At 41.0% G+C, this 11936-nt stretch overlaps 1 pseudogene; it reads right to left on the bottom strand.

Annotated features, from left to right (window-relative positions):
* Positions 1 to 849: 849 nt before the first annotated feature.
* Positions 850 to 968, bottom strand: LOC133502808 (5S ribosomal RNA; annotated as a pseudogene).
* Positions 969 to 11936: the final 10968 nt, after the last annotated feature.

Raw genomic sequence — 11936 nt, 5'->3', positions numbered from 1 at the left:
GTGCCAAATTGTGCACCGCTGATGCAGTCTCTTCGCATTTATTCTGTGTTGCGTGCAGAAAAAATACAATGCAAATTTAAAGTATAACATACAGCTATTCAGTTTGTGGCATTTTGCAATGTGATTCATTGAGTGAGGGATGAAAGGTTGTTACATCCAATGGCACAATTCACATACTGTAAAAAATGAAAAGAGGAAACCACAGGGAGCACACGGAACTTTCTCTAAAAACAACCGCTACTCTGCCACACACTCTTTCCTACTTTACCTGACGCCCCCACCCTGGACTCTTAAAGACGTACACTGAATTACAAATGTTACAGTACTTACGCAACCCATCAATTTGTTTTATAATGAGTCTCCACCACCGCTGCTTTAGTGAGCAACACAGTCTGAGCAATGTAAAGCAAAGACGAGCAAGACATGCTGCTTATGTTTACTTTCAATATTAATGGAGAAAGTTAAAAAAGAAATGCAATGACTGTCAGAGTATGAGAACAATCGAAGAAAAAGTGGTTAAACTAGATGAGATTTTCTCTTTTCGAGTGGGAAAGGTCTGGTCTGAAGCCAAAGTAGAAGGTGCAGGATGAGATGGTGTGCCATTTTAAAATTCCACCTTGGCACAGCCTGAGCCAGGATGAAAGCACAGACAATACATTGCACAAAAAGCTAATTCTGTATTTTAAATCTACATATATACAGTATTTATATTCTTCTTCTTTGCCTTTCGGCTTGTCCCATTAGGGGTCGCCACAGCGTGTCATCCTAGATGAACGCATATTTGTTTAGCACAGTTTTACGCCGGATGCCCTTCCTGACGCAACCCCTCTGCATTTAGCCGGGGAGAGAAGCTTAAAGCACCTGGTATTCCCAGGCGGTCTCCCATCCAAGTACTCACCAGAGCCAAACCCGCTTAGCTTCTGAGATCTGACGAGATCGGGCCTTCTCAGGGTAGCATGGCCATAAGCCATATATATATATATATATATATATATATATATATATATATATATAAAATTGGGAGTATCATCATCACCCCCCCCCCCCCCCAAAACCACGTCGTCCCTAGTTACTGCTTGAAAAGTAGATCTTGGAGTAAAAAACATCTGGATACCCCTGCTGTACATGCATACATTTTCAACAATAAGATGAAATGTGATTGAAGTTTGGGAGAGGAATATGGGTATTACATATTTTCAAGTATTGCGGGTGGCCCAAGAATGTATCCTCACAATAATCTGAGCTTCATTCTAATAATTTAATATTTTGTTATTTTCCAGAACCCCCATCTCATAGATTGCAGTCTGAGAGTCATTTCAATAAATGATCGTCAAAATAAATAAATAAAATGATGGATTTGCTCGCTTACGAGGGACAAGATTGGTTTGAAAAGCCTCCCCAACTGACTTCACCTGATCTGCGGCCTGCAACGATGCTCTTCACATCGAAAGAGACAATGCTAGGCAGCGTCAAGTGAACAATGGGAGGACTGTCAGGGGCGACAGCGGGGCAGGGATCTGACAGGGAGGGATGTAGGAAAGGCTTGTGGGGAGTGGGGCACGGCACAGAGGCTAAACTGCTTTGCTGGAACTAATTAAAGAGATGAAGTTGTGACATGAATATGCAGATGTTGTTTACATTTTACCATATGGTATTATTTCAGGTAGCAACACTGCGGGAGCGACTCGCCGCTCATTAATGCGAGGGGATCGAGTGAAAATGCTGTCTATCAAGAGACATCCCGAGCGTGGTGGAGGGATCGGATCAGACCGATGCGCAGGTGTCCATATCTGGAAGTAAGCCTGCAATTAAGGTACATGGTGAAAGACACTTTTGCTTGATTTAACTTGTCGCAAGGAGTGTACGAATAATTGCTGGTTTGTCACGTTCATCTATCCACACTTCACATATTTCATCTCATTTCAACCAACAGAAAGAGTAACACCAATTGTTTTTTTTTGTTTGTTTGTTTGTTTTTATTTGGGGGGTGGGGGGTTGATGGAAGTATGAACACAACTTAGCCTGTACCCCTGCCCCCATATTTTTCACAATCGTGTCTGGCTGGGCTGTATTGTGAAGTGTTTTTGAATTACTTTACAAATGTATTATTATTATTGCAGGATAACAAAATACCTTCAGTATTAAACATTTTGTTAAAGATTTTATCAAAAGAAGAAATTAACATTTATCTGTATCCTCTTACGTTGCAAAGTGGTTTATTATATGCCGTTTGTGTTCACGTGCAAACTGTCAAAAGTCGAAAGGAGTATTTCCTCGTGTGGAAAAAGGGCTGTAACCATAAAGCAATGTAGATTTAGAAGTAAACGGAGGCGCTACTGTACACATTATTGGGTTTGACTGAAATATTTAATGTGTAAATTACCTAGAAATATATGTGCACCGTGTCTGTAAGCGTCCTCAGTTTTGATTGACAGACTTGAACTGTTTTCTGTTCTATACTGTATCATAATGAGAGCTGTCTCATACATGATGGTAGTTACATCAATTTGTCATGAGGATCCAAAATATTAGGAATATATGCAAGCACAAATGGACACATTTTAATTAGGCTTTTTTTTTTTCAAACTCCAATACCTCCAATGTAACTGGGGTTTATTTTATTATTGTTACTAAACAATGTAATAATTGTCTAACGAAGACAGTTGCAGCGAAGTTTGTGAAACTTTGGAGTCCCTGAAATCCGTGGAGAATTTCTGCTTGTGCGTTGAGCATATCACACCTGCAATGAACCCACTCTTTATTCTCACTGCACAACCTGCATTTGACCCTATTTTCCCAAACTGTTCAAAAGTAGCAGAACAGCCTTGAGTTCTTTTTTTTTTTTTTTCCTGCTGTTTGCTGTGCAGTGCAGCTCGGCCCATTTCCCCCAGAACGGCTGCTGAGAGGTTAAGAGGGAAAGGGGCCAATGGAGTCGCGTTTAGTAAGAAGTGCAGGATCACGGGGGCCAGCTGGTTGGGTGATGGGAAGCGTAATTGTGCCCGCTGTGCCGATAGAGGGTGGTGGGGTGAAAGGATGGGGTGAGAAGCCCCGGAAAAAAAGGGGGGAGAGGAGAGGGAAGGGGCGGGGACACCTCAATTACCTGTGCTCCCTCTGACCCCTACACTCCCTCTGTCTCTCCATGCTGTCTGAGAGGCGGGGCTCTTTTCCACAGGCGCATACACATATACACCCCCCTTCCTCCTTTGTTCATATCACGCTGGCTCCCATCAAAACTTAAGCAGAGTATACACACAGCCATTAAAAAAAAAAGTCATAATCCGTTTTGAAATTCTGAAAGACCCAACATATGATGAGGGGAAAAAAATCTCCTTGAGTGTGCTTACTGCTTTTGTAATGTGTGATGTGCAGGAGATAACCATATCTGCATAGCTGGTGTACTACCAAGATTGACCTGTGAGGGGCAGCATGGTGCTACAGAGCATTTAGAATGTCGGAAAATACAAGAATGAGTAGCAATAAAAGTAGAGATAGAAATAGCTCTATCTGGTATCTAGACTATGGGAGGAACGTGTCCATTTTAATTTAAATGACTTATGTGACATGTTATACAAAGTCCTTACAGCGAGTTACTCCTATTTGTGTCTGGCAAAGCGCCTGCTTCGCCGAAGTTTCTGAATGGCTATCGTTCTGTTTTACATCACAATCTTGTCGTCTGAAGTGCTCGATTCAATGTTGACCACACACAAGGATTTGTTATTGTAAATATGAAGTCGTTTTAACATTTACAATTGTATTCTGAACAGATCAGAGTGAAGAAAATGTCTCTACACTTCACAAACCAAAGTATAACTACGGAGGATAATTTTTGAGACATGTTTTATTTGGGCTTTTTGATGGCTTTGATCGGAAGACTCACAACCTAACAAAGAATTACTATGTACCCCTAATAGTTGCGATTGTTGACCACTGATAAATTTTTAACAGACATCCAACGCTACAACCTTTATGGACTTTGATTGCCAAAGAGCGGGAATGCTGAAATTTGGCCCAGTTATAAATTGGGGTGTACCAGCTTAACATTTAAGATTATCGGCCCCAGCATTTTTACCAAGTGGATCGAAGAGATGAAAAATTACTACAGGATAATTGCTCCAGATAATATTTCAGACTGATGACAGTTGGGCTTTTGCTGTTTTTATTTTGAAGATACCGTATTTTCCGCACTATTAAGGCGCACCACATTATAAGGCGCACCTCCAATGAATGGCCTATTTTAAAACGTTTTCCATATATAAGGCGCACCGCATTATAAGGCGCATAGAATAAACGCTACAGTAGAGGCAGGGGTTAAGCTATACATCCATTAGATAGGGCTGCCCCAAGGCTCAATATTGATCCATATATAAGGCGCACGGTCGGCTTTTGAGAAAATTAAAGGCTTTTAGGTGCGCCTTATAGTGCGGAAAATGCGGTACTCAAATTTGGCCCGATCATCAGTACTTGTGTCCCTCGGTTAACATTTAAGATTGTCAGCCCCAGCCGTTTTGCAAGCTGATCGGGGAGGAAAAATCACTCCTAATATAACACAAACTTAGCATCATGTTTAACCATCCAATAATTGGGCCTTTCGTAACGTTAATTGAAATGGAAAGAATACGGTTGAATTTAGTGCAATTTTTGGTATGCATTTACTTTGATTGGACCGCGACTGTATTTGCTCTGAAACAATACAAAAGGACAAAAAACAAGGGGAAAAAGCCGTTATTTGTCTTTGACAAAACAAAATCAAATAGAATCAATTTCTGTCATGTATCCGTGTCTGATCCCACAACTGATCTCGCATACTGTATATGAGATGAAAGAGGGCCAGCGAAATAAAAAGCACATTTGCTTGAACCGAGCATACCTCACCAACATTTTCTGCGGCTTACACGAGGCTGTCACAGATGATTTGGGCGCTGCCGCCGGGCGGCCCTCGTACAGTAAGTGACAGAGACGGCTGTAAAAATCAATGGCGAGCAGCAGTGTGATGTCTTAATAAACTCCGTGTTGTGTTCAGACAGGAAGACGCGGACGTGTAGACAGCGCCCGGCCTTTTGTGAGCCTGTCAAACCGGGTCCTCAAAAGCAGATGAAGTTGTCAGATTATTAATTTATTTATACTGACAGGGCCCTCCTTTCACTGGCCCCCTCTAAGAAGAAGAAGGGGAAAAAAAAAACATACACCGGGCTTCAAAGACGGCGGGGCCACAAGGTTGGATACGAGGTCAGAGGACAAACACATTTTGAAAGCAAATTCTCTTCCTGGCGCAACCTGTTTTTTCACTGGTGGTGGCGTCTGCTGCGGTGGCAGCCATTCAGCCACATCTTGGGGTGAATTGGTGGCAGCTTTCAAAGCGCCCAGCCCTGCGGCCCCACCGGGCTGGGCTGACAGTCTATGTTCAGGGGTCAGAGCACCAGTCCCGACTCCCAGGACCCGCTCGCTCGGGCTCTACCACCGCAGACCCCAAATTAAAATGTGAAAAGCTGAGCCACTGAAGGCATTCCTCGAACAGCCGTCCCCCCGACCGCCCCCTCCCCTCCTGTGGCATTTTGCTTTCTGTGGGACACTTCCTCGGAGACTGCTTTTCTCTTCCATGTTCCTCCTCCTCTGCCCTCTCCATTTAGATCAGCGTTTGTCAACCTTTGAAAAATGTTTTCACCAAGTAATATTTTGACTCACCAGCAATGAAACAGGTTATGAAAAAAGAAATAATACCATTATGTTAAATTTGGGTTCAACCCTTTATTTAAATCTTGTACGAGGACCCCTGCAAAACAACAACGGGGCATCTTTACATTTCAGTTACATTCGAAAGCCAAGTAACTAATGACGATATAATAAAAAAAGGTTTCTGTTGCAGTGTATTCCAGGAAGATCACTCTGAAGTGTTGAGTGCTTATTATGATGCCAGTTTAATAAAGTGCTGATGTACGGTGGCATGTTGCCTTCTAAGACTTCTAAATGAAAATGAGTCCGTCCATATCTTGTTGCAAAGATAAAGCTTTCTGATATAAAGTGCAATGATGTCTGCAATAATTGATCTAAGTGCAGAGTGAAAAGAGACGTGGATGTTTGTAATTGGTGGGAGTTTCCATTCAATGAGCCTGTCCCATCTTGGGGTAATAGGATAGCATGAAACCCAAAGTGTGTTATTTACAGTATATCCAGCTGACTCCATTATTTTGTTTGGGTCATTGCACAGTATTTAATGTTGTTGTTTTTTTTGCAGGGGTGGGGTAGTTTTGGATGCTTTGCCTCGTTTGTGATATATTCATATATATTACACAAAGTAGACTTGATGAATGAGAATTACTGAACTTGTAGTAATAAACCCATATTTTTAGTACGAATGCTGAAATGTTGATTAAATGCAGCTCTGTTTTTCTCGTAAATTGCAGCCTCTTCTTCCAGCTAACCGTTTCACCCATTAAGAAAAAAAAAATCTCTCTTAAAAACTCGTTTGATACTCAGTTTTGACAGCTCGTAGGTTTACAATTTTACTATTCTCACATATCTGAGAAGAGTGGTTCAACATGTGGAGGGGCATCAAAAATATCTTTGAGACTTGAGCAATGTTTGCTTTGTTTAGTCTGATCGTGCTGCCCGGAACAAAATGCCCCACAGACCAGTACCGGTGGTTGCGGACCGACACTTCTGCTTGAAATTATTTAATAACATGTAAAGAGAGTTGTCAGGAGGAGAATTCACGCTAGATTGACAGAGCGAGGGCGTGGCAGAGCCGTCAACGCCAGGGTTAAAATTCGATTTTCCGTGCGCGTTCCGTCTGGAGCCCAGTTATTGCCCGGGCTTGATGCGTTTTGATGGATCAATTATCCATTCTAGCATGTTGCCGGGCCAACGTGACTCCAACTATGACACCTGTCACAATCTTCTATTAGCGGGGAAAGGAAATTGAAATAATTTAATGACAGCTAATTTGGTCTTTGTTTTGAATCTCATTAAGGACCACCCCCCAGTGTAATTGTGGTTTTTTTTTCCAGGGAAGAAAAAAAATGAAAGCAAAATATGAATGCACTCAAGGCAAAGCTGCTACTTGTGCTGTGAATGTGACAGTGCAGTGGATAAACTGTTTGATCTGACTGAGGGAAAACAAAAACTTTGACAACTTTAAAAGTGGTGACAGTGAACAACAACAATAGATAAGACAAAGTGACACAAGTAAATAAAAGAAGGAAAACACAATAGTTGCTGTTTGGTAGTTCAATAATTATCCTCTGATAGTTATTATAAAAGCTGGATCAAATATTTGATAATAATACTCACATAGAATTGTCACTGTGTTTGTTTAGCAATATTATGGGCTGTACTGCAGCGCAGAGCTGTCTGTTTTGGGTACCTCTAATATTTAAAAGAGTCGACAATTATGAAAAATGTGGTACTTCTAATCAATAGACCACACCACTTCAATCATAACAAAACATATTGGTTTATTACGTTTGAATTGACTATCAAAATACACAATCTTTGTAAAGATGAAACAATATGGAAAGTCAATGTCACAAATAAAGTGGCCACAATCATCATGAAAATTGCCATTGTTACAATTTTGTAAAACCAATACAAACATGTCAATTCAATTACTTCAGGCACTCTTTAAAAACTGAAATAAAAGTTTATGCATTACAACAGAGCAAAGGGCGCCGCTTTCTTTATTGGTTACAAGAACATGAACAGGAAAAAACTATATAGATGATCGAATGATGAGCAAATATCGCTGAAAAAAGATGGAGCACGACCGCTGTTTGTTAGTCACTGTAATGGCGAATAATCTAAAAGGACAATAACACAGCAGCAAAGTGACCTCCTTCAGCTCATTTGTGACACTGGCATGCTAAAATGGACCCATTCTGTGTACGTTAATTTAACGGGCCAATCCGGTTATGTGCCGCCTGCGGTTGCGTCAGCATAAAATCCAATGAATTTCGAGCAAGGTGCAAACATCATCATTATGACCAGGCATCGTCCTGTTGGGTTTCAATGCTATAGGTAATTACACTGAATTAAAAAAAATAAATGAAAAAAATCCAACACTGGAGCCATTTACCTTTTAGTATAGCTGCTACTGTACGTAACACGAATTTGAAAACGGGCCTGAATGCCCCGTTGTCTATCACTAAGCTATACTAGTACAGTCATAATTGCAGGAAATATTCATATGGAAAGCATTTACAGGCCATACATATAAAGCAATTGATTGAAAATCTGTAAGCCGGGCGATAAATTGCATGGCTTCTGGTGCTGCTAGCTATGTTTTCTTGCACCTCGTCATAACTTCGAAACTCCATGGTGCAAAACTATGACGCGATATTCCAAGAAGTAACTGAGCCATATATTTTTATACACACTAAATACAATATTAAACAATCCCTTCAATTTAAGTGTTTGAAATTTTGAGCATTGTCATCAAATCATTGAATCCTGAGCAGAATCTTGTTAATGTACTCTGCAATATATTATGTTGAGTATTGAGAATTCTAATGTAGTGCGCTCTATTTTTGGCAGAGTTTTGCAGTCTGAGAACATTCCAGATTTTTTTTTATTGCTTTGCCATCAAAATCAATTGTGAGATTGCTACTGTATTCCATCTGTGGTCCTGTTTTTGGTCGAGTTTACTTGTGAGAAAATTGAAATTCGCTCTCATTTTTGTGTTTTGGGGAACCCTTTTGGATTCTCGTGGAGTTTTTAGATTGGTAATTAAAATGGTGGAATTAAATTTTTGGGGGGCATAGTAACTGTAGCTGGGATCTTTTATCGAACTGGATCTTTTGAAATAAAGGGTTGAATTCGATATGGAAAAATGGATTGGAAAAGATGGCTGTGGCGCGACTCCAGATGCTTGTCAACATTGTGAGAAAGCTGCGTGGGAGCGTCTTACCAGTACACGTCTGAATATACTTAATTTTGTAAATTAAGAGCCTTATTGGGATTACCCGGGGTACGTTGCCCCTCATCGCTCACATAAAGAGAGAGGGAATGGATGCATGTCCCGCTTCTTTTTTTTTTTTTTTTTTTCCTCTTTTCCCCGGGATTCAGTAAGCTCTCTGTCAATGCTTGTGGGATTGAATTGCCTGGGATGGCTCCCCTTCATTCGGCAGAATGATCTCAGACCTAATTTAGCGCGCAGCTCAGGATCCAAAGCATACAAGGCCCCGCTCTCCTCTGCATAGAATGTGTGAAATAGATAGAGCGAAGCATCCCTCAGATGTGCTCAAGTAATCTCCAGCCAGTGCCGGTCCGGCAGGCCTCGCCCCCTAAAGGGATTGATGCGGTGTCAGAACCTTTGGCTCCGAGGTCATCCTCTCTTCTCGCCCCGGCCCGATCGGACAAAAGCCGAATTTCTTTCCCCTTCGCCATTCGTTTCTTCTTTTATTTTCTTCTCCTTGAATTCATCAGCCAGGGGAGAGAGTCGCGAGATGTAAATGAAACATTTTCATTAGAAGGGAGGAAAACGAGGCTAGATCTGATCTGAGCCAATGACATCCCAACCCTTTTTTTTTTTTGTTTCCTTCTTCTTCTTCTCACTTGCCCCAGCTGTCACTCGGCGGAGGCTGATTGAAATCAGCACCGTGTCACGGTCGTCATATCTCCCCGAGACATAAAACATGCAGAAACATCAATAAGCAACAGGCCGCTGACAGCTTTCAGGCTACGACGGTGAGGACGAGGGGAAGGTTAGGGCTCTCGGGGGTGTACGCCGCCGCGTGCGCTTGAAGTGTCGTCTTCAGGCTTCAACCAAGACAAGATAAAGTCTGTCGGGTTATCGCCCGGTTCAAGTTGCCTCTCGGACAGCCGGGGCCACGGGGACGCGCCCTGTCAGACGATCCTTGGCTGCGTGCTGCTCGCCAGGACGTTTGATTTTGAGCGCGTGGGAAACGCTTTCAGTTTAAAATGTGGCGCGAGTGAGCTGCCGTTATTGCTCACGAGGAGGTTTGACGGTGAAGGCGCCAAAGAAAATAATTACATTACAATACAATGAATCAATACTTAAAATGGATGAAATTGAAAACTAAGATTTTATACAATGAATGAATATAGAAATTAATACATAAATGTCGTGGTTCAGTGGAAAAACATGGTTTAAAATTAAAACAAAATTAACATGAAATTAAAAAATGATTAAATTCATTCATTCAGTATACAATATAATAATCTTGGTGTTTCAGTTGAATTACATGATATATCAAGAAAAATATGGAATGTATTACATATTAAATTACATTTTTTATTATTTTGTCTCCCTTCAATGAGAACTATTTACTCTTTCCAAATTATTACTTGAAATGAAACGTTAAGTTTTCTCAGGATATAAAGTGAAAATGTTAATTCTTTTGCTCCATAGGTTTTATTATGTATGCAAAATTCTATTGTCACCTTTCAATGGAAAGCATGTACTGTATTTTAAAAATGTCTGGAACCCTCCTGTTATGTTGACTAATTTCAATGTTTGCACAAATATAATGGGGGGGGGGGGCAGCTGGTCGATGACCAATTAACAGCAACTTTGGTGCGTCAAAGAAACAGTACCAAGTTTAAGTAAAATATGTATTTCCAAATTGTTTTTTTTCCATTTACCAACCCCCTTCTATTTTGCAGATAAGTGGCCTCTAATAAAGTTTACATTAAAAAAAAAAAGTGCATATATGTAAAACTTGATTTTATCAGTTAAATATGCATTCAGTCAATGTGACCAATGAACATATTTTGGTGTATAAAAACAAACAAGCAGAATAGTAAAGTTAAAAAAAACCAAAACTTTGATGTGAAGGGTAGATTTGTCCCCCTCCCCACCCAGTTTTATTCACCCTCGTATTATGTGGGTCAAGTTGACCTGTTTTTAAGTTTCCAACCGACCAAAAAAATGTGAAATCTACTTCTTTAAAAGAAGCATACTGTATGTAATGAAAATGCAATGGTTTTTTTTCTTCTTCTCAGTATTCACCAAAAAAGGGAAAATGGTTAAAGTTGTGGTTAAATACGGGGTGGGTCACATTGACCCATAAAGCTTTTAGGTGTACCATTAGGGGGAAAAAAATGTAAAAATAACAGTAGTTTTACTTTTGACAAGCAAAATATACATTTTATTATTTTTTTTAAATGTATGCTAGACTATCATAATGTATGGAATAGCACCAGTCTTCCTTTTTTTATGCTCACAATTATTTAGTGAGTTTCACTCGTGGCGGAAGATTGTTAACAAATGAGTTGCCCCCATTTGAGTGCGTATTTGACTAATGGGCGTTAAAGGTTGGTGTCATTTGGCACGGTGTGACACCTCCCCGCTTTGCTTGCTAATGAGCGAAAGTTTGTAGCCCAGCAGGAAGTGCTGAGTCCTCCGGTTACTCTCACCTGGTCATTGCCACGCTCCAGCTACTTGTAATTAACGTGACGAAGTTTTGGCAGAAGTGGGACTCTACCACCCCCCACCACCTTCCCAAAAAAAAGAGGAAAAAAAGTGAAACCCATCAAATGTGACTAACCTTACTTTTTCTGTTTTGTTTGTTTTATCCTAAATAGTGACGCCTCGAAGCACTCCGCGTCCCCCCTCCCCAACCCCCCATCTGCCTCCTGTCCATTGATCAGTCTTCCGGGGGGCATCAGTCTGTTTAACATCTGCTACGAGTTGCGGAGGCTCAGGTAACCCCGGCGCCGATTGATCTCGGCGTCCACCTGCAGCAACATCTGTCTGGCCGTGGCGTCCTTTTTGTCAGCGCTCGCTTGCCTCGGCTCATCTCGTTCACTTTGACTCGTTCGCACAAAGGAATCCACGTCTGTGTTCGCGCGGGCTGTTTACATTGTTCCCATAATGAAGAGGGAATTAGCAATTCCGGAGTGGGCGTCGTACGGAAAAAAAATAAACTATATATACAGTATATACTTCACTTTAATTTATACGGACATATTTGAGCGTTAAT

The sequence above is a fragment of the Syngnathoides biaculeatus genome, chromosome 6 (genome assembly GCF_019802595.1).
Source record: "Syngnathoides biaculeatus isolate LvHL_M chromosome 6, ASM1980259v1, whole genome shotgun sequence".
NCBI lineage: Eukaryota > Metazoa > Chordata > Actinopteri > Syngnathiformes > Syngnathidae > Syngnathoides > Syngnathoides biaculeatus.
Note: the sequence above shows the minus strand (reverse complement) of the source record. Positions and strands in the feature narration are given on the sequence as shown.